Source organism: Dipodomys spectabilis, unplaced genomic scaffold, assembly GCF_019054845.1.
Source record: "Dipodomys spectabilis isolate Male_0828 unplaced genomic scaffold, ASM1905484v1 ptg000145l, whole genome shotgun sequence".
NCBI lineage: Eukaryota > Metazoa > Chordata > Mammalia > Rodentia > Heteromyidae > Dipodomys > Dipodomys spectabilis.
This window is the reverse complement of record NW_024870822.1, coordinates 15,216,954-15,239,756: the sequence shown is the minus strand read 5'-3', so window position 1 is coordinate 15,239,756 and position 22,803 is coordinate 15,216,954.

The following is a 22,803-nucleotide window of genomic DNA, read 5'->3' as shown; positions in this document are numbered from 1 at the left end:
GCACTGGGCAGCTCACTAAGGGGTGGAGCTACAGAGAACCCTATTGGAATACTCTGTGTGTATATGTGTGTGTGTGTGTGTGTGTGTGTGTGTGTGTGTGTTTACACCAGTAAAGGGTTTGGAGCTGGAGATAGCTACCGGAGCCCCAGGTGATCCAACACTTCCCTTACTGGTCTCTTAACCAGCAGCTCTGGACAGTGTGAGTTGTAAGTTAGCAAAGGTCCAGAAAGAGCCTTGATTTGGCCACAGTTTTGTTTTTTTGTTTGTGTTTTTGTTTGCAGTTTTGCAGTTTAATGAACTGAACAGTACTAAGGAGTGAAAAGCAGAGGGAAGACCTGGGTTTCCCACCCACACTAGGAAAACCTTGGAAATGTGGCCCATGGAATGAAAAATCCTGGAGAAAATTCCTTCTCTTTCCTCTGGGTTGGAATGGAGGTGGCCTTGAGCCTCCAAGTCCACCATTTCTCTGCTCAGCGAGATAACAGATGTGTTAAATGTCCCATTCATTTCTTTAGTGTGGCTGAACCTCCTCAAAGAGAAGTGTGCAGTCCCGCCAGGCTGCCCTGATCCTATTAACCATGAACTAACTGTCACCTTCAGCTGGTTTTCCCTTTTGCTTTTTAACACAAAGCTTTCTCAAAAATCTTATTAACCAGCTTTATTTCTCTCTCGATGGTTTTGTTCAGGGCGTTTTGTGTTGATGATCTCCATGTTGCTGCTTTAACCATTCAATGAAAGTGCATCTGTGATTTATATCACATTGGATCAGAAAGGCAGCCTGCTAAAGTTCTCCCTGGATTCACATTAAAAAGTTATTTAGGGCTGAGCTCTGGAGGCAGAAGTGATGCCAGAAGATGACAGAGGTGTGGAGTTTCTGAGCTCCACACCACTTCTGGAGGAGTTCTCAGTCAGCAGGCAGGGTAAAGCCTGTGGAGGGGAGGGGTGCGGGGAGGGGGGGGGGAAGGTGTAGGTGTGTGTGGGGGGGGCAATGATCAGGCAAGAACTTTGAAATCAGTGGTTCTTTAACTATGTGGAGCACATTGCAGGAATTAATTGGAGGCCCCTGGAAATAGAAGAGGCAGATCTGTCCAGAAACTTCAAAAGTTCCTCATTTTGCAATAAAATAGGCAAGAAAAGTTTAAACCATTTGAGCACCTGTGCTTTATGCTCGCTACAGTCATCAGTTCAATTTCCAGAACTGCTAAGATCTCTCTCTCCTCCTCCTCCCTCCTCCTCCCTTCTTCCCCCTTCTGTTCTGTTCTTTCCTCTCCTTTCCCTCCCCTACTTTCCTTTAAACCTTCCTTATCTCCTCTAGCTTGAAAGTCAGTTGTGTGTACCCGAGTAGAAGCGGTGGTAGCTGTAGCTCCCAGGGCTTTAGTCCCCATTTGCAACTCATTTGGCCAGTCTTCCGGGTGATGCGCCTAAAGCCAAACACACTGAGATACCTGTTTGGGTTTGGTTGGGAGTAGGAGTTTGGGAGAGAACTCTCAGCCAGGCCGGGAGCCCTCGGGGTGGGGGTGGGGGGCACTTTCCTTAGGCCTCTTCCCCGCTAGCGCACTTCTTGGGGTGTAGCCTTCCCGGTTACTATTCCATCCTGGACAGGCTCCGGTTCCCAGGGCGCCCCCCCCCCCGCCGCCCCCACGACCATTCGGCCTCACTAGAGAGGAACCTCGGCTCACGTCTCCGCTTTTGAACAGGCCGTCCTGACTCTTTGTGGAAGGTGGGTCAACCCCTCGCTGCGATCCACGTGGACCCGCTTCCTGCAGTCCATCCTCACAGAGCCAAAGGGGAGGGGGGCAGTCCAGGGCAGGCGGGCGGGGCTGGAGCTGGCTGTACCGGGGGGAAAAAAAAGGCAAAATAAATCCCCAAGGAAGCCAGAACTCGGGGAGAGGATCTAACTTTCGGCGGTCTCCCCGGACGCGCCTTTTCAAAGGCCCCCCTAGCCCTAAGGGGGCTGCGGCGCAGAGAGGCGGTGGCGGCTAAGACCTGTGACGAATGCCGTTTGACCTGAGCCCCCGGGGGTTTTGTGCGCCCTGCCATTCATGTGTAATGTCGTTATCTTCAAGTTGAGGCTTGGCGAAATCTACCGGCGGTCCTTGAAGCTCGATGGAGCTTTCTGCCTAGTTCTCTTTCAAGGAAACAGACGCTGGGGAGGGGAAGCCAGGGACTCTGGCTGGAGGCGCTCCGCCGCGGCCCCAACTACATGGGCGAGGCCCCGAGCTGGCTTGGGAAAGCCAGAACTGCCAGGGCTCTAGAACCAGCCAAGAGCGTTGCTGTCCTCATCCCGCATCCGGCCCGCATCCCTAGGCAGTAAAGAAGGGTGTGTGTGTGTGTGTGTGTGTGTGTGTGTGTGTGTGTGTGTGTGTGTGTGTGTGTGTGTGTGTGTGTGTTGGGGGGGGGTCCCAGTCCCACACTAAAAGCCCCCTAGGTGAACTTAGGCCAGGGAAGGAGGGAAGGATGCTTCTGGGTAGAAGATCAGAAACGTCGATGCCTTCCCCAAAGATGGAGAAAGGACCCTGCGAAGGACAGCGTTCTAAGATGTGGAAGGAGTTAACTCCCAAGACTTTGGCCTTGTGCCTCTGAGCCATCAGCCCTAGGAAAGTGTATGGGCAAGATCATTGGGACGCTGGGCCCAGGCATGGAAAAGCACCCGTGGCCCCGGGCCTCTCTCATCCAGGCCGGGGGGATGGGGAGTGGGGGGAGTTGACCCACCAGGCAATGAGGCGCTGGCTGAAAGCTCTCCTACCGCCTCAGCCTCAGCCTCTCTATTAAGACAACTCTAAGGGGTTCACCTTTAGAATAGGCCACAAGGAGCTACCGGCTGGCCCAGCCCTTTCTAGCCTCCGCCCCCCCCCCCCCATCCCTTTCACACTCACTCTCCTCTTTTTCCTTGAAAATCCTTCTATTGTGCCAATCAAGCAGATGGTTTGCAGGAAATATAGCTTGGCCTTGCTGACCGAAACTAATTTTAACTAGCTTTCCAAGCCTGAAACGTTTGTTTTGCTCTTACAAAATAGCCCCCAAAACAGCTGGCAAGGGTGAATTAAACCCATTAAAGACACATTTATAAGAAATTATATTCACATAGATTGCCCAAACCCCCTTGTGCAGCCGAAGAGAGGAGATGAGCGCATTTAAATGAAAATGTCTCCAAACGCTCCCCTCCTTAACATAGCCTGAAAGTCTCAAAACATTTTACTAAATAGATTAACTTGACTATTGTCTTGCATCACATTTATCAGCTTCATTAAGTGAGTAGCTGAACAAATATATTACGCATGCATGAAAAGCTCTTTTTCCAGGGGTCTCATTGTATCCTCAGCCCTGACAGGTGGTTAACTGTGTGTTGTGTTTTTTTGTGGGTTTTTTGTGTTTTCTTTCTTTTTCTTTTTCGTGAAAGAGAATCTCTGTAGAGCAGTGAAGCCCATAGTCTTCTTGGATCCCTTCCACATCAGCGATACTAAACACAGTGAGTGTTGGGCAAAGGCAATTTGAACCTATTCAAAATAATGAAAATTAAACCTTGCCGAGCAAGACCTTCCATAGTCTTTCTTGCCCCCTTACCTTATCTGGGAAACATGTTTCGCATTACTTCTTTTCAAAGCTACCATACTTTCTTCTACCATTAAAATAATTTACATTTGCTCTTCATTGCTTAAAGGGCTCAGCTCAAGAAAGACTGTGGGACTTGGTAGTCTTTTAACTCAGATTGGATACATTTAACTTGAGTCTTTAAGGGAAGGCCTCCTCTTCTGGGCCTCAGTGGTTCTATGGGTAAAATGAAGGGTTGGCCAAGAGAGCATTCTGAGGAGCTTTTCAGGTTTGACCTTGTATGGTTTAAAAGTATTCAGGTCATTCTTGGATCGCTTTGGAGGAGGGAAAAGCAACAGCTCTCAGCTCTTGGGCCCCAAATGACCAGAAGAACATCATTTCCTGGTGTTGGGGAAAGCCCATGGTGGAAACTAGAAGTGCCAAGAGGGAAAATGCTGGGGGCTCAGAGTAGATTTGCTGATCTCAAGGGACTGCACAGAACTTGTCTGCTTCTGAGATCTCAGGATTCACTGGGTGGAGAATTCAAAGGTCTACCTTTGGTCATCAAGCCCTCCCATTCTACTCTCCAGGAATTTATTGTTTTATCCAGAAAATTTCCCGAATACCAGAATGAGATCCAGACACATAGTCAATCAAGCTAGAACATTTTATTTTTCTGCACGGGGACCACTTTCCATCATTCGGGAGACAAAGAGTGACCCTGAACTCCAATAGCTCAGGGAATATAAAGGCAAAAACCACAGAGACCACTCGCAGGTGGTGAGTGGTAATTTCGCGGTCATCAAGAAAGCAAGTTACAAAAGCAGAACTAGCAGTCTAGCAGATAGTGATCATAAGTGGCAATTCCAATTCCAATGATCAATCAAGACAAAGTTCTCATCCTTGATCTTCCCTTTGTTCTTCTAAAGGGAGATCCCGCCTTTCAAGTTTGGCCATTTTAATCAATAAAAGCTAACTGCAATGGATCCAGTTCCATGTTTTGGTATATTTCCTGAGCAAGCCTAATCACAGAAATCAGACAATTGGGACATTGGTGGTCAGCCTTGCAGACTTTTTACTCGCTTTGCAATTCTTAGCAAATGTCAAGCCACAGTTTTGTTCCCCTTTCTGAAGTTTGCACTTAGTATTTTTAGGTCCTGGTACTTAATTATCCCAGTTAAGTTTCCTTCTTCCTTAATCTAATTAATATCTTATCTGCTTAATTTGACCTGGTCCTAACATTTATCGGGTCCTGTGGCCAGCTCCTCGGTCTCTCGCCTGGAGGTATCACTAGCTGACTAGAGAAAGCCAGAGGGCATCTTCTCTGGCTCTCTGTTCTTGTCCTCTGCCTCTCCTTTAAGTTTCTTTAATTATCCACTAAAGTTTCTTTCTACTAGTGTCCCATTCCCTCTCCTCAGCCTCCTTGTGCTAAAACTATTGATTTCCTGGCTTAGATGCTTTCTGGTTAAAAAGGCTTAGGTGCAGCTAAATATGGCTGATAGATTCCGAGTAAGAAAAGACATGGGATCTCTCCCTCTCTCTCTCTCTCTCTCTCTCTCTCTCTCTCTCTCTCTCTCTCTCTCTCTCTCTCTCTCGACCTAAAGGTGCTGTTTTGTTGATGGCTAGAGGACAGGAGCTTGGGAATAAACTCTTACCAATTTCTACCCTTCTATTTGCTATCTCCAAGGATGAGAGATGTGAATGAGATGTCTCCTAATCAAGCTGGTTTTGTGATCCATTAGCAATGGTCCCTCAGGGAGGTATCACTCAGATTAGTATGCTGGCTGGTAGATACAGAAGTCAGTATGCCCTTCTCCCTTCTAGAACAGAAGAGTAGTGGAAGACTAGCCCGTTTCATGTTGAATTGGTGTTTAGGTGTTTTGAGATTATACCAACCAGCATTTCAAACTATCTCTAAACTACCTGCTGTTTTAATATTAAAACTTAGTTCTGCCCCACATTTAAAAGACCTCAAAGGAAAAACAGTTGTCAGGGGGCTGAGACTGACTTCTAAAGATTTTTGCTTCATCATCTCACCTTTTCTTTCTTTATGGTATTGAAAATAAATGGGTTTTTTAAACATAGGAGGTAGAGAAGTTATTTATAGAATTAGGACCAATAATTTGGAGAAGGGGTATAGGTTTCATCCTTATCTCTGAAAGTGAAGTTCTTCAGCTCCTCTTTGTCTTTGAAGTTTACGGATGCTGTTCAGGGACAGAAGTATTTTCTAGTCTAGACATCCATGGTAGGATTAAAAGCGTACTAGTGTTTTATGATGTATGAACATCGGTTTTAAAAATTATTTTTCTTGATTTTTTTTTCCCCTGAAGGGAAGCCAGTAGGGAGGATTGGTGTTTAGAATTATGAGCCCAAGGATGAGGGAAAATAGTCTAAAGTGTGTGTCTAAGTTGCCAGAAGATTGCTTACTTGAGACTAAGGGGTCTAGAGGTTAATATGGGAAAGAGAAGTAGTAGCTGTAGAATCTCACCTGCTTGCTGCTCTTTGTCTATGGAGGAAATGATTGCATAGCATAGCATAGCATGTGCTCCACAAAGGCCTGAAAACCCAATGCCTACTTCATCTACAGGGGAAAGAACATATATAACCTTGTCTGCTAAGGCTGCTACCATCAACTTCCCCTCCAAGGGCAGAGAGAAAATGAAGGTTCATTAGACTGAGATGCCTCCATTTCCTTCCTGTCAACTTACCCTCCAGTCAATTCCCATCCTTGCTAAATTAATTAAGTCTTATCCTGCTTCTTTGAAGCCTATGTTGTTGATCTACTTACTGTTTGCCCTTCTAAATCAAATTCATTCACTCTTCTTGCTTTGCCTACAGAAAAGAGGCTAGTCCCTACTCTCTTGACCCAGGATGATTTCCCTAGGCTTCTCCAGTTGGTGTCGATTAGTAGCAGAAACTAGTATAAATTCCAAGGGAGGAGGAGAGTAAGATTGGGTTGTTTATTCTTATTTCCACCTTGCTTTGTGTGGGGTGGGATTGGGGAGTGTCCTGGGGCTTGACCTCAAGGCCTGGGTGTTGTCCCTGAGATTTTTAGCTCAAGGCTAGCCTTCTATCACTTGAGCCACAGCTCCATTTCCAGTTTTATGTAGGTTAATTGAAAGTAAGAATCTCACTGACTTTCCTGCCTAATCTGACTTCAGATCTCAGCCTCCTAAGTAGTTTCAGATTACAGGGGTGAGCCACTGGCACCTGGCTTCCTTATTGCATTTTTTAAAAAGAGAGACTGCAGTCATTGTTCCCATAATTTCCAGACTCAGGCACTATTGTTCTGCTAGCTTGCTGTCCTTTTGGTCCTAGGAATACAATGCCATATACTGGCTTCCTACTGTTGCTAAATTTTGGGCTCCTAAACCTTCCCTGATGGCTTTATCTTAGCCACCTCTGTAAATGGTCTCTTCCATCTGAACTGGCACTGCTGCTGGAATTCTGATGAATATAGAGAACTGCTCTTGATTATTCTTTCCTTCTAGACATCGATACCTCCTCTGCCACAGGTCCTTTCTAATTGTACTCATTTCCAAGGCCTATCCCTCATGCTCATCTCTAACTACCTCTTCTTATGAGTCTCCTCTATTTTTTTTTTGTTTGTTTGTTTGCTTTTTGGCCTGTCCTGGGGCTTGAACTCAGGGTCTCGGCACTGTCCCTGAGCTTCTTTTTTTGCTCAAGGCTAGCACTCTACCACTTGAGCCACAGCACCACTTCTGGCCTTTTCTCTGTATGTGGTACTAAGGAATCAAACCCAGGGCTTCATGCATACAGGGCAAACACTCTACCACTAAGCCACATTCCCAGCCTGTCTCCTCTGATTTCTGTAAGACTTGGGACATGTGTACAGAAGGCCTACCTGTGGCCTACCTGACTTCACTTTTTTCACCTTACATCATGAAGGACTACGCACCCAAGAATGTGGGCATCTGGCCTGAAATCTGTCCCAAATCTATCCTCACCTGCCATGAGTAGCCATTTCTGGGCCATTTCTCAGGTGTGGGATGGGCAAAGAAAGGCCCAGAAGAGATTTATGCAGTCTCTGAAACCAAACGAGTAAATATACCACATTCCATGAACTAGTAGTTATTTTCTAAAACATTTTGTAGAAGAGTTTTCTGAGGCCAACACAGGGTAGTATAGGATAGGTTTCTTTATTAATTAATAATGCCTTCCAAGGCTCTAAAGGCAGGAGACCTATGATAGACCTATAGTACGCCTATGACTGCCTGTGTATCTCTGAACTGAGGATTGTTAGCAACAGGAAGGAAGCTGCTCTCTGAAAAGTTTGTGGACTTGCGATCATGTGAACAGCAGTTGTGGCAGTAACAGTGATTTCCCATTAATGAGCACAGTGCTCGTGCTTTATGTGTTTTATTTCTTGTTTCCTCATAATCAGTTCACTTAACAGACAAAGAAACTGAGTTTCAAGAAGTAGACACTAGCTTGCAGAGAATTGTGTAGTTAATTTGATGGCAGAAACAGACTTGGGTCAGGGTGATGTAAAACAAATGTACAACACTGCCAGTGGGATCAGAGAAAGGACTAATCCAGCCAGGGTTTTCCCTTTAATTTTTGTTAAGTGGGACTGTATGTAGCATGTTTGTATTCTAGCATGTTTATTAGCATGCTCCCATTTAGTGGGTAGAAGCCAGCCACTCATCCTATCACCCATTTTGTCAATCATAACAATGTCTCCAGAAACTGTCAATGGGTCCCAATGGAGAGACTAACTTGCTGAGGGATTATGGTCCGTCTTGGGACAATTCTGGTTCTGGGCAGGTAGTTGACCAAGGGAGGTTCTGAGAAGGAGACGACAAAGACAAGGGTCCCTTCTGAGAACCTGGAGGACAAGGGTCAGTCTGGGTAGCCTAGGAGTCTGTTAGCAGTAGAAGGCTGGTATTGTGAGGAGGGGCTGAGTCCTCTGGCTGGTGAACTAAGTCTACTACTAAATGCTCCCCTCAGTGGGAGGACTAAAGAGAGCTGATCTGCCAGGAGAAGAAGCCTATGGACCAAATTGTAGAGGAAGGACATGCGCAAGGAGATTTTAACTACAGTGGTCATTCTGAAATGCAGCCGAGAGCCTGCCACTGCAGACACACGCAGCAATCACTAGATACCAAATGAATCGTAGTAAATGTTGTTGAATGAATAGTGAACTACTAGAATGAAGGGAGAGAAAAAGGAGTTGCATTTGTTATTATCAGTAGTATTATTGTTTTAGTAAAAATACATTTTGTAATAACTCCTAAGAGCCACCAAGTCTAGACCTGGCTGATACTTAGCAGCAAATCTGAGTTCAAAAGCAGCAGGGTAGAGTAAGAGAACCAACAGAACCAATGAACATGATTTAGTTTATTTGTTTGATGTCTCTCCTACTCTTATTTCCTTTATTTTGGCCATGCTGGGGTTTGAACTCAGAGCCTTACAATGACTAGGAAAGTGTTCTAGCACTTGAGCCATGTCCCTAGTCCTCCCTCTCCTACTTTGAAATGGAAGCTTACTTTTTTAAAAACAAAAACAGAAAAGTCTGGGGCTGGGAAGGTGGCTCAGTGGTAGAGTGCTTGCCTTGCATGCATGAGGCCCAGGGTTCGATTCCTCAGCACCACATAAGCAAAAAAGAAAAAAGCCAGAAGTGGTGCTGTGGCTCAAGTGGTAGCGTGCTAGCCTTGAGCTGAAGAGCTGAGGGACAGCACCCAGGCCCAGAGTTCAGGCCCTATGACCAGACCCAATAAAAAACCCAAACAACAACAACAACAACAAAAACCCAGAAAGGTCTTCTGTGGTAACAGGGAGCAGATTTCTTTGGAGGGAAAAAAACTATAAAAGTGATTAACTAGTAAGATCTATAATTTTTTTTGTAGATACCTGCATAGTCTTGTGTTTTCTATTTTAGTACTTACTTTTTCTCTTCTTTCTAAAAAGTGAATATTGGTTGGGAAGGTGACTCAGTGGTAGAGCGCTTGCCTTGCATGCATGAGGCCCTGGGTTCGATTCCTCAGCACCACATAAGCAAAAAGAAAAAAGCCGGAAGGGGTGCTGTGGCTCAAGTGGTAGAGCGCTAGCCTTGAGCTGAAGAGCTGAGGGACAGCGCCCAGGCCCAGAGTTCAGGTCCCACGACTGGATCCAAAATAAATAAATAAATAAATAAAATAAAAAGTGAATATTTTTTCAATTTATTTTTTAGCACTATGTAGGTGTTCAAGGGGGTTTCATTCTGACATGTCCATCTATTCATGAAGAGCAGCCTAGATTAGACTCACCCTCCACCATTCTCCTTCCTCTCCTCTGCCCAAAGCAATCTTAGCAAGCTTCATTATTTTTACACATGTACACAAAGATTTTGGCCATAAAAGATATAACTGATGTATATATTTTAGCTAAAACTAGTTTTGAAGGGTTTCTCAAATCCAGAAATTTCTGGGCAGGGAAGACTGTGGTTGGAGGAAGTTTTCCTACCTATCAATTCAGGAAAAGAGGCCCTGCCTAGTAAGGGTGTCCAACCCCTCTATTTTAGACTGTGTTAAAAGGAAGCATAGAAGTAATTACACTACTTTACTATAAAACTGACAACTATACCCACAATCCCAGTTTGTGCTTATGTGAAACTACTAGCACTATCTTAAGAAAAAAAAAAAGTGAAACAAAACCCCAAAAGCTATTCAAGTTGTACCATTACTTAGAGTTACTTTAAAAAAGTAAAGCTTGCATTGTTTTATTCTTTGCCTTTCCTTTTTTTTTTTTTTTGCAGAGAGCAGTTTAAACTTCCATGTTTTATATTTCTGCCACGAATTTGGGATCGTTTGCCATCAGTTCTATGCAATACATGGCATAAAGCTTGAAGGGATGGCTACCATTCACACGATGCCTGTTAATCAAATTACGAAGGTAGGCATCAGAAAATGAGCTGCCCACATAGAAAAGCTTCCCCCCACCTGTTGGATTGTTTGGCCAAGCTTTTAAAATGTGCATGTTTTTTTTAAAGGGAAGGGGGTAGAAAAAAGAAATCAATCTTTTTTTTTTTTCTCTCCCTCTTTTTAAAAGTTTCTGTGCCAAGCAACGGAAAGAATTTAGTGGTTGTCAACATGAGTTGACACAAAGGTATGGTTTAAAATGTAGGTTCACTTTGACCAGGCTTCAGGTCATGCGAGCTCAGGGAAACCTGTGCTGCTTTTTTTTTTTTTTTTTTTTTTAAAGAGTTCATAAGACATTAGAGAGGAGATGAAGCAGAGGGGATGCTGTGCATTCAGGGATAGCTACCTCAGCCCTGTTATTTAGTCATTGTGTGAAAGGGTAGCTTTGAATGTTCAGCTCCAGTGAGGCTTGATTTTGAACTTTTTTTTTTTCTTCTAATTTAAGTGCTTGGTTCTTACAAACAAAATAAAATACCTTGTCGAATAGAACCCATTGAGTGGGGATGATGGGTTAAGAGCAGGGGTCCGAGGTGGCAGCGTGGGTGCTTGTTTATCGAAGAGGGGTTGTCCGTTGTTCCTACAGCGCGTGAAAGGAAAGACGCCAGAGTGTGATGGCTGGGGTAGCATTGATGTGGGGTAACGGGGTAATCGGATTGAAAAAGAGCCATGGTATTTATGTCAGTTCACATCTCGTCAAGGGAATAATGTGAGGTGCTACGTAGCTGAGGCTCGGGCCTGGCAGTTCAGTTAGCAAGTATCCAGGCCTCATTGGATTCAAATATAAATTAATTCTCAGAGGAGCATTGCCTGATTAATCTATTTGCATAATAGTAGAAACACTGCAGAGTGGTTACTCTTCTGCAGGGATTTAGGGAAAAAAAGGTTTCAATTCATTGGAAAGAAGATGTGTGAGAAGTCAGGGGAGGAAAAACCCCTTGGCAGACTCTCAGGGCTGTTTTCTGGTTTGAGAAGGGTTGGTGCTGAAGGAAGATCCCTTCACTCAAGTTTAACTCTTCCCTGAAGAAATACCACCTTCTTGCCCTACCTCCCTGCCCCTAGGCTTTTAGGGCCTTAGCTGTTGACAAGGATGGCAGGCTGATGGTATCTGGCTCAAGGGAGAAGCAGAGCAGGTGCATCTCTTTTGCTCTAGCCCCCATTCTCTGTTCCCATCAGAGGACAGCATAGTCCCAGAAACACATAGGTTCTGTAGGATTTACTCGCATTCACTGGTGGTTCTATCTTTAGTCTTTATTATGTGTTTGTTTGTATTTGTTTTATTTTGTTTGTGCCGATACTGGGGCTTGAACTCCGGCACTTGAGCCACAGCTCCACTTCTAGCTATTTTGTAGTTAATTACAGAGTATCTTGCTCTGTCTTGTCCAGTTTGGTTTTTAATCATGATTCTCAGATCTCAGCCTCCTGAGTAGCTAGGATTACAGGTGTAAGCCACCAGTGTCCAGATCACTGGGTGTTTCTGAAAGGAATTTCAGGTATATTTTTTCATCCATAAAAATAAAGTAATTGCATTTATGAAACTCTTGCTATCAAGGCCTATTTTTACGGAGTATGCTTAGCAAGCAGTACTGAGCTTGACCTAGTCTGCTGGCCTATGATGGTGGGTGTGTCAATAAAATCTAAGTTATTATTATTGTTATTTTGTGTTGGTCCTGGGGCTTGAATTCAAGGCCTGTGCACTGTCCCTAGGCTAGCATTCTACCACTTGAGCCACAGTTCTACTTCCAGCTTTTTTGGTGGCTAATTGGAGATGAAAGTCTCATGGACTTTTCTGCCTGGGTTGGCTTCGAACCACAATCCTCAGATCTCAGCCTCTTGAGTAGCTTGGATTACAGATGTGAGCCACAGGGGCCTGGTTCAAGTCTTACTATTTTAAGAAACCACAATTTATAAAAAAACAAAAAACAAAAAAAAAAACAGGAGAGAAAAAAAGCAAGCAAATTTCATTATTTTCCTGCAAAATTTTAGGAATTTTAGACATATAAATATTAGGCTACAAAGTTAGCCTTAATTATTTCTAATCTTTGCTCAAGAATAAAGACCAGACTCTCCATAGTACTGTATATTCTGTCTTGGTTATTCTTTCATTCTTATTATTCTTATTCTTCACTATTCATTGTTGCTCTAAAGAAAGCACTAAGCCAGGCACTGGTAGTTCACTCCTGTAAACCTAGCTACTCAGGAAGCTGAGATATGAAGATCATAGTTCAAGGCCATCCTGGGCAGGAAAGGTGATGAGAATCTTATTTCCAACCAACTACTTAGAAAAAGCCAGAAGTGGAGCTGTGGCTCAAGTAGTAGAGTGCTCAAAAGAAGCTCTGGGGCAGTGCCTAGGCCTTGAGTTCAAGACTCAGAACTGGCACAAAAAAGGGTAAAAAAAGCACCAAACCCATGCAAATAAAACTGTCCAGTACACACACACTCACACACACACACACACACACACACACACACACACACACACACACACACCATATATATATATATATATATATATATATATATATATATATATATATACACCAGTAGCTAGGCAAATTCTATTTTCTAAGTGATTGCATGGTTAATTCCAAATTTTATCGTGAAAATGTCCTGTGCTAGAAGAAATGTCTATGGTAGGTGCTCAACCAATGTTAACTTTACTTGCCCTTTTCTTGAATATGTCCAGGATGACAATTAGAAAATGCCTCTTTTGCTTAGAAATATGAGGGGCTCAGAGCTTAACATTTTAGAGTGTGAAAAGTCTGCTCCATGTAATTCTGCTACTTATAGAGTGGCCCAGCCAGGCAGGAGTCCTGTTCTTTGGGGTCTGTATTTCTCACCTTCCATGTTGAAATTAGCACCTATTTAATGCAAGTTCTCTTCTTTAATTAGTATACTCAATACTTCTTTTGATATTTACTCTAAAAGAAAATCACCAATTTTTTTATGGAAAAGATTATATTGTTGAGAGAAATCAACCCACTTCCTTTTCCTATACTTTCTTATCTATCACAGGAATCAGATAAACACATTCCCATACACATTCCCATAGAATTGCCAATAGTTGAGCATTAGAGGGAAGCCATTATGCCTGGGGGCGAAAATGGTTGGTGACACTGTGAAACTGATCAGACAAGGCAGAGCCTTTGCAGTCAGCCCTGACGGCAGTAGCACTTGGAGACTGGAGGTAGTTCATCCTGATTGTTGTTAAGGCCAAGTAACAATCCTCAGTGTTGGGGCTTGAATGCTGTGTGATTTTGCTCTGGGTGGGCCTCAACTGTGACTTGTTGCACCGGTGAGAGGTTGGGAACAAAGTTGGGTGGGTTTTCAGGATGGCAAGGGTCTCTGAAGGAAATGACCCTCTTTTCACCTGTCCCCAGAACGAAAGCTGCAAATTTAGGAGAAAACTGATTGGCTGAACACAAATAGGACTTTTAGAAGTGGTTCACTGTATAATGCAGCAGCTTTCTGGCCATGTTGGCTTTCTGGAACTACTTCATTTTGTATTGTGCCACTGTTTGCTAATGCATTCGTGAATAAGACTTTTAGAAGTTGTAGTACACCTGGCTTTCTTTACTTCATTAACGCCTACTCCTCAAATGGTGTTGGACATATGCCAATCTGGTTATATATTATTGCCAAGATTGGTAATTTCCTGGTGTTCCTAGTTGACTAGTCTAGGTGTGTCCATCTTATCTCTGAATTTTGTTGGGTCATGGTAGGAGATTGTCCCATAATGACAGAAATCTGTTAGGGTTGTTAGTTATTAGCCTATAAACTCATGGTTTAAGGTTTTTTTTTCTGCCAAGGAGGAGATCTATTCCTCTCAGAGCTGTGTAAACACTAATACACAGTCCCACAGGTGGGCTAGCCAGTCAACATCTGTGGTTTGTTTCTGCATGAAGTCTGTCCTTAGTTTTGTAACTCTATTCAATGTGTGTCCTATACCCTGCTGGGTTTTGAGGTCTTCCTCATCCGTGGGTCCAAGCTTATAATCTGTTACTGTTTTGCCTCAGAGATCCTCCCTCATTGTAATGTCTGGACCCTTGGGATGGAGATGCTGTATCTGCAGATCTAGATAATTGGAGACAGTTTCTTGGACTTTCTATCCAGATTAGCTTTGAAGCTTGAGTCTAAGATCTCAGTCTCTTGAGGTAGCTAAGATTATAGATGTAAACTGCAGGTACCTGGTGCCCACTTTCTTTCTTTCTTTCTTTCTTTTTTTTTGGAGGGTTGTGGGGCCTGAACTCTGGGCCTGGGCGCTGTCCCTCAGCTCTTCAGCTCAAGGCTTGTGCTCTACCACTTGAGTCACAGCGCCACTACCAGCTTTTTCCTTTTTGCTTATGTGGTGCTCAGGAATCGAACCCAGGGCCTCATGCATGCAAGGCAAGCTCTCTACCACTGAGCCACCTTCCCAGCCCCCCACTTTCTTTATAATTGCTGGTATTTTTTGGCTGGTGAATAATTCACAAATAATGAGGCTTGCAGGCTTTAAGTACAGATTGATTGCTTTAGAAAATGTGAATGTACATGTACTCATATTTATGTTGTTACACTGACCATTTCCATCACCCTCGAAGGTTCTCTTATGTACTTCCATAGTCATTTCCTATGCCAAACCCAAAGGTGACTGCTGTCTGGTTATTTTCACCACAGATTATTTTGCCTAATTTTTAATATTAAAAAATTATTTTTGGTGCCACTCCTGGGGCTAGAACTCAGGGCCTAGGTACTGTCTCTTAGCTTTTTTTTTTCCTTTTTGCTCAAGACTGGCACTCTACCACTTGAACCACAGCTTCATTTCTGGCTTTTCTGTAGTTAATTGGAGATCATTGGACTTTGCTGCCTGGGCTAGCTCTGAACTGTGACCTCAGATCTTCCCCTCTTAAGTAGCTAGGTCACAGGTGTGAGTTACTAGCACTTGGCTCTATTTTTTAATATTAAAATAAATCTCATAACTGGGACATGGTAATTGCCAGAGTTAGTTAGTTCAGAGATAACTAGACCCCAGGAGCCAGAGGGCTGGGATGGGGCTTGAGATGGAAAACAAGCAAGTCACACACAGAAACGATGATAATCAAAAAGCTGATTAGAGAGTCCACAGAGGGGCTGCTGGGTAGAATGCTATGAGAGGCAGTTTGTCCAGGGAAGGGATCAGGGCTTTGGCCATGGCCATGAGGAGCTTGACAGGAGTTGTTGAAAGATTAAAACAGAGCTAGCCTGCATAAACAGGACCACAAGACAAGAACTTGGTTGGGGAATGTGTTCATTTCCTATGGCTGCCATGACATATGAGTACAAATTACACTTAGTGGTTTGAAAATCTCTTATCTCTGGAGTCCAGAGTTTGAACTTAAGATGGTGGCAGGCTGAGCCCCTTATGGAGGTCTAAGAGGACCTCACATTCTTCAAAGTGCAATGTGGCAGGTTTTCTTCAATGTAGGATTGTTGTGATGGCACCACAGCAATGGAATCTTTCAGTGGGGAAAGGGATTGGCTCAGCTGTGAATGTAGACTGAGCAAGTGGGAATTTATAGACAAGTAACAGGATGAAGATGAGTGAAAGGAAAATTATAATTAGGAAATCTTTGGGATAGGGGCATTCTGGACAAAATGACCTGGCAGGCATTTTTGCTGAGAGTAGACCAAAGTGATCAGATGTCAAGGGCAGGCTATTCTGGCTGTTGGAAAATGGGCTCTGTTTCAAAAACTTTACTATGTTTAGACATCCTTTTCTATTGACATCTCTCTGCACTGAGATTCTTTCTCTCCAGGCTATTCCTGTCCTCTCCTCCCCCCTTCCCTTGGCTACTCAAACAACAAAACTATCCTCGTGGTAAGTGCTTGAGATCATTTTTTGTTATTTCATGTTATTAATTTTAAATAAATAGAGCAGAATATCCTCCATTTCCAAGACAGGCAGTAGAAGCTGTGACAAGGCTTTGCTTTCTCATTTGTACAAAATGTATCTCAGATAATCCTACATCCAGATTCCTTGTTCTAGTTAAGTGCCTGGGCATCTGTCTTTCTGGGTTTTGATACAACAGAGAGATAGAGAGAGATACAGAGCAATGAGGAAAGCAGTTCTGAGTAGATCCTCATCCCAGGATTTCACACACGGGTAGAATTTTTGAAAAGGCTTCTCTCCAGCACCTCTACTTCTCACAGTCACACACCATAAGGAACTAAGTGGAAGAGCAGCTCCCAAGATCTTAGCCTTATTGCTGACCAGAGAAAGAGGACTGTGGTTTTATAGTGCCAATACCCTCAGGATGAGATGCTCACGTGGTTCAGTATGGCATGTGGTATGCACACATGCTCTGTAGGGTAAGTATGTCTCAAAATCTTCTTGTGACCCCATTGTCCTGCAGATGGTGAGTGCACCCATCACCCACGCTTCCCTTCATATGTCTCATGTGCCTCCATTCTGATCTGTTTGGCAAACTTTGCTTCCTTCGTATCTCCAGAGTTATTTTCTCTTAAAGACCTTCAGAGCCTCTCCCAGGCCTATGTGTAATGCCCTGTCTTACAATGGAGCAACATTATTTCCATGCTACTTTTTTTTTTGGCTCCCAACATTTTCATTTTCCATTGCCAAATATGATGCCAGTGCATGAATGAATACATTATCTTGTTTTGTCCCATAGGTATCCCATAAGGTGGGTACATTTCTAATCTCATTCATAGTGAAAATGAGCTCAGAAAGTTAAGGGGCTTAGGCTACCATGGTGAAGCAGAAGAGACAGACAGACTGATCACACCCAGCAAGGTCTGTTTCCAAAGTTCTGTTTCTCTATGCCATGCTACAACTGTGTTTCCCTCACCATCAGGTTCTGGTTAGAGTCACAGCTGAGTGGCCAATGAGAAATCTTCAGTAGACCAATGTTAGCCCAGAGTTTTCTTTACTGGCTAGAAAGTCCTCCACACCTGCTGTGTGCCAACACAGTTCAGAATGTACCTTTGCAAGCAACTGATGTGGTTAAGGAAATCTGATTATTCTTGTCTCTGTGTGATTATTATTGTGTTAGAGTTGAAACTGTCTTCTGATCTTATGGTCTACTATTTTCCTGCCCTAAACTCTCTGGGACAGCTTTAGGACTCGGGCAGCACCTGGCTCTCATCAAAGGCTTTTTTTTTCTTCTTTTAAAATGTTCCTTTTGACCTCCTGTCTCCTTTTCCAGATTAACCGATGTTTGAAGCTTTGAATCATTTTATTCTGTACTCATAGGGAATTCTGAACTTTGTGCTTCTTTGCAGTAAGCCCTGCCGGGTCTGTCGGCTCTATGGCTCCAGTGGAAATGATCTTCTGCCACATAGCTATAGAAAGTCAAGTGGCAGAAGTAAATGAACCCACCATTTCTACAAAGGGATATGCTCAGAATTGCCAACGATATTTATGTAGGCATTGTGCTCTCAGATACACTTGGATGGCAGTGAATTGTCAGTTACTATAACAAAATGACTGGAGAAATCAATCTGCCAAGTATGAATAGCTCTCAATAGGATGTGAGGTTCTCAAGTTAAGAAACCCACAAAGCTGACAGAGATGGGGCCTCATATCGATATGACCTCCATTGGAGAGCATCTAAATTAACTGAGATGGAAGCAAAGAGATCTGTCACCAACCCTCCCGGTCCCTAAGCAGAGCATTTTCAATATTCTCATGGAAATGAAAGCCATTTTAGAAGGCTTAGAAGTCCAGCTATGTTAATGACATTCAAAGCAGGCATTCTCCCCAGAGGAATGTAGAAGCCTTTCCTAAAACACCTACCTGCCCAAAGAAGATGCTTGAATTTCACTTTTAGTCTTCTCAGCTGAATCATATTTAATTGTACAAAAGGTAATACATTGAATACAAAAATCAAGAAAGAGCTACTCTCTCACTAGATGATAGATAGATAGATAGATAGACAGACAGACAGATGATAGATGAACAGACAGACAGATAGATAGAAGGACTATTTTTCTACTTCATAAGAAAGGATTTCAGATTTTTCTCTATGGATCCCTGGGTCTTCCCCAATTCAGAGTGATTTTTTCTAATAAAAGCCTTTTATGAGTAAGCAACTGTAAGTTCCCAGTGCTAATAAAAAGAAAGATAAAAACATTCATATAGGATACCAAATTGTTTGTGAAGTCATGGTTTTTTGTTTTGTTTTGTTTTGTTTTTTTCTGGTTCCAGAGCTTGAACTGGGCTCTGTTCCTAAACCTCTCTGTGCTCAAGGTTAGTGCTCTAACACTTGAGTCACAGCACTATTTCTGGATTTTTCTAAGTAGTTTATTGGTGATAAGAGTCTCACAGACTTTCCTGCCTGGGCTGGCTTTGAACTGTGATCCTCAGATCTCAGCCTCCTGAGTAGCTAGGATTATAGGCGTGAGCCACCAGTGCCACTCAGACATGGCTTTGGAAGCAAGATTTGCAAGGAGCAATATGTTGATAGAACAGGTTGTTTACTTTGTTTTTTTTTTTTTTACATAAAAAATGGGTTTAATTTAAAAAATACATTGATACATAAATTGGAAAATATTTTCTCTGTAGCAAAATGGTAACATTTCCCCATTTAAACCAATAGTAAATGAATTATGCATTTATAAATATGGTTTGAACTCTGGGATCTACAAAAAACATTAACTTCAATTACTGAAAAAGCTGTGCTGGTCAGGAGCCAGTAGCTCATGCCTGTAATCCTAGGTACTCAGGAGGCTGAAATCCAAGGACTATGGTTTAAAGCCAGCCTATTAAGAAGCCCAAGGGGATCCACTTCCAATTAACCAGAAAAAAGGTGGAATGGAGGCATGGTTCAGGTGGTAGAACATCAGCCTTGAGTGAAAAAGCTGAGTTTTGCTTGAGGCCTTGAGTTCAATCATTTGTACTAATAAAAATAAAATCAAGGAGGTGGGATGGGGTGAGTGACAGAGGGAAGAATACTTTTCTTAAGTTGTATACTTAAAATTCCTATTAATCTTCCCTCTTTTTTTATGCCTGGTCATTTTACTTTGTGCTGTTCCATAATCTACATGTTTATTTTAGCTGTTCCTTCACAAGGAGCAACCTTTTAATTTGCTTAACACATAATCCATTCTTATCCAGACTGGATATTTAGATACTATTATAACATGACCAGTATTTGGGACAAAACCAGAATCTAATAAATTATAACCCACAAGGCACATGTGGCTTACCATCAAACACCTTCCCTAACTCCCTGTAGCTTGATAAGAAGCCACAAAACACAGGAATAAAGTGAAAACTAACAAAGGAATCAGAAAATAAAAGTGAGGAGAGAGCAAGGGAAGGCCCAAAACTGTCCAAAAAGAAATGTACTTATTACCTGACTTATGTAACTATAATCTCTCTATACATCACTTTTATAATAACAATAAAAAATGCCAAGAGAATTCTGAAAACAGGGTAGGAACCTGCCTCAGAAATCAGGATAAAGTGGCTGTCAAAGTCCCTTACTGCAAGGGGACCAAGTAGTGAAACCAGATATAGAAACAAGAGCCTGTAAAGAGTTTAGTTGTTTACTTTGTTTTTGTCAATTTGTGACATGATTTTGGGGTGACTCATGTAAATTTTTTTAAATATACATGTTATGCATATATATATATATCAACCGGCAAAATGAAATTTGGGAGAAATCTGATATTCCTTAATCTAAAGACAAAGGATCATTAAAGTAATTAAGATCAGAAAATCCACCTTGCCCATGTAATTGTAACCCCTCTGTATGGTATTTTCACAATAATAAAAAAAAGAGTAATAAAAAAAAAAGATCAGAACATCCAAAATTTCAGGCTTGATTCCGTTTAACTATTAAGTCTCTGAACTGTTTCACAGGCATTATAAATATGCTAAAAATGCTAACATCATATGATTAGGACTTAATCTCAATGTAAACATGCTAATGCTAGTACTAAGAGCTTCATAGGGGAATGGGGCAGTCTGGTTAAGGATCAGCAATAGTGTTGCACTCCGGTAATGCAGCTACTTAGAAGATAGTACAGATCAGAAGGATTAAGGTTTGAGGCCATCTCAGGCAAAAATTTATAGAAACCTCATCTTAACCAATATAGCTGGGCATTATCATCCCCACAATATGGGATGTGTATGAAGGAGGATCACAATCCAGTATAACCTCAGTGGAAATTCAAGAATAAATTCAGAAAAATAACTAAAGTAAAATGCATTGGGAAGAGCATGATTCAAGAGATGCAATGCCTGCTTAACATGAAAACCTGAAAAAAGGGGGAAAAGGAAGGAAAATAAAAAAGAATAGAAAAAGCCTGTACCCACATGTACCAGCAATAACTATCTTGCTTGAACCTTATCTAGTCACCCAACTCTACCATCCATCAAATGCGATTAAACTGTGTCTCAACTAATGACACCAAGAACTCAATTTGCTTATCTTTGTATGTATATATGTATTTTGTGCTGGTTCTGGGCCTTGAACTCGGGGCCTGGGTGCTACTCTGAGCTTTTTTGCTCAAGGCTAGTGCTCTACCACTCAAGCCACAACTCCACTTCCTTCTTGGAGGCGGTGGGGAGGAGGCAGGCAGGCTTAGTTTACTGGAGATAAGAATCTAATGGACTTTCCTGCCCAGGCTGGCTTTGAACTGTGATCCTCAGATCTCAGCCTCCTGAATAGCTAGGATTACAGGTGAGAGCCCACCAGTACCAGCCTATTTATGTAATTATTAAAGTCATGAGTTCTTCTCTACAAAACTAGTATGAAATAAAAATAACTCTAAAGCATTGAAATCAATACATTGTTCATTAGTAAATACTTGCTTTGTTTTGGTCAGTCCTGGAGCTTGAACTCAGGCCTGGGTACTCTTTTGTCTCAAGTGACACTATTACATTAAATAGGCATTAAATTATAACTTTGTTTTTATTTTTTCTCCCTCCATTTGGCACTTGCCTCTCCTTTTGTTTACTCTCTCCTCTTGGCCGCCCCTCGCCCATCTTTCAGTTAACAGCTTCCTGATATTCATTTAGTTTGTGCATTGATTTTTCTAAGGAATTATACCATCTGAATTTTCCTCTACAAATACCATGCTTGGGTTAATGTATTTACCTACACTTACATTCAACCCTGTTATATGTTTATTTGTACATTCATAAATTAGTTAGTTTCCACATGTGAGAGAAAACACATGTCATTTGTCTCTCCAGAGAGACAAATCAGTCCCAGACTGATTTACTTAACATAATTTTTTCCCAGAGAACGTCTATAAAGAATTTTGTGAACACAATGAGACCAACCAAAGAGTAATAGAAGCTAGGCACTGGAGGCTCATGCTTGTAATCCTAGCTACTCAGGAGGCTGAGATCTGAGGATCATGATTCAATTAACCACTGGACAATTGGAAGTGGTGCTGTGGCTCAAGTGGTAGAGCACTAACCTTGAGCTGAAGAGCTCAGGGACAGTGCCCAGGCCCAGAGTTCAAGCCCCACCAGCGACCAAAAAAAAAAAAAAAAGGAGTGGAAGAATTCCTGGAGAATACTGGATTGTTTTGAAAGGTATCTTAGTGGCCTAGAAATGTATCTGGAACAAGCTCAAGTGATTTAACAATTAGGCTAAAAATTACATGTAAAGCCAGGTGCCAATGGGTCACGCCTATAATCCTAGCTACTCAGGAAGCTGAGATCTGAAGATCATGATTCAAAGCCAGCCTGGGCATGGATCAAGTGGTAGAGTGCCAGCCTTGAGTAAAAATGCTCAGGGACAGCATCCAGGGCCCAAATTCGATTACTGGTACCAGCATATACCATGTGTGTGTGCACACACACAATTATACTTGAAATGTTTCTATAGTATGTGTTATCTATGTAAATTGCACATATATTGGCAAAAATGAAAATGGTAGCTGTCTCTGAGTGATAGGACCTAGGATCATTGTCATTTTTTGTTTTGTAGTTTATTCTAAATTTTTTACAGTTTTTATATGGACAATAAACCATTTTTTTCTCTGTATATATTGCAGTTTTGTATTTACTCTTAACAGAAATGTTCCGGTGCTATTGTCTGCCTCTGTAGGCAATGGACCCCATTTTCAGCATATCTTCATGATTGTTGCTATCATTTTATTTGCCCAATGATAAATTCTTGCTACCCTAGAATATTGTCCAAGGATCCTCTAGTGAGACCAACGTTTTCCCCCCAATTTGGCTGCGTTATTTATTTTGTAAGCCACAGCCTAATTTATAGATGTCTCAAATGCTTCTTTAAAGATATAGATGTTCAACTATGGTGCTTAAGTAAGAACATGGACTGGAGTCTCATTAGGTTCCATAAAGACTTGAGAAAAACACTGCACCTGGACCAAATACCAGGTGAAAATTTAGCTC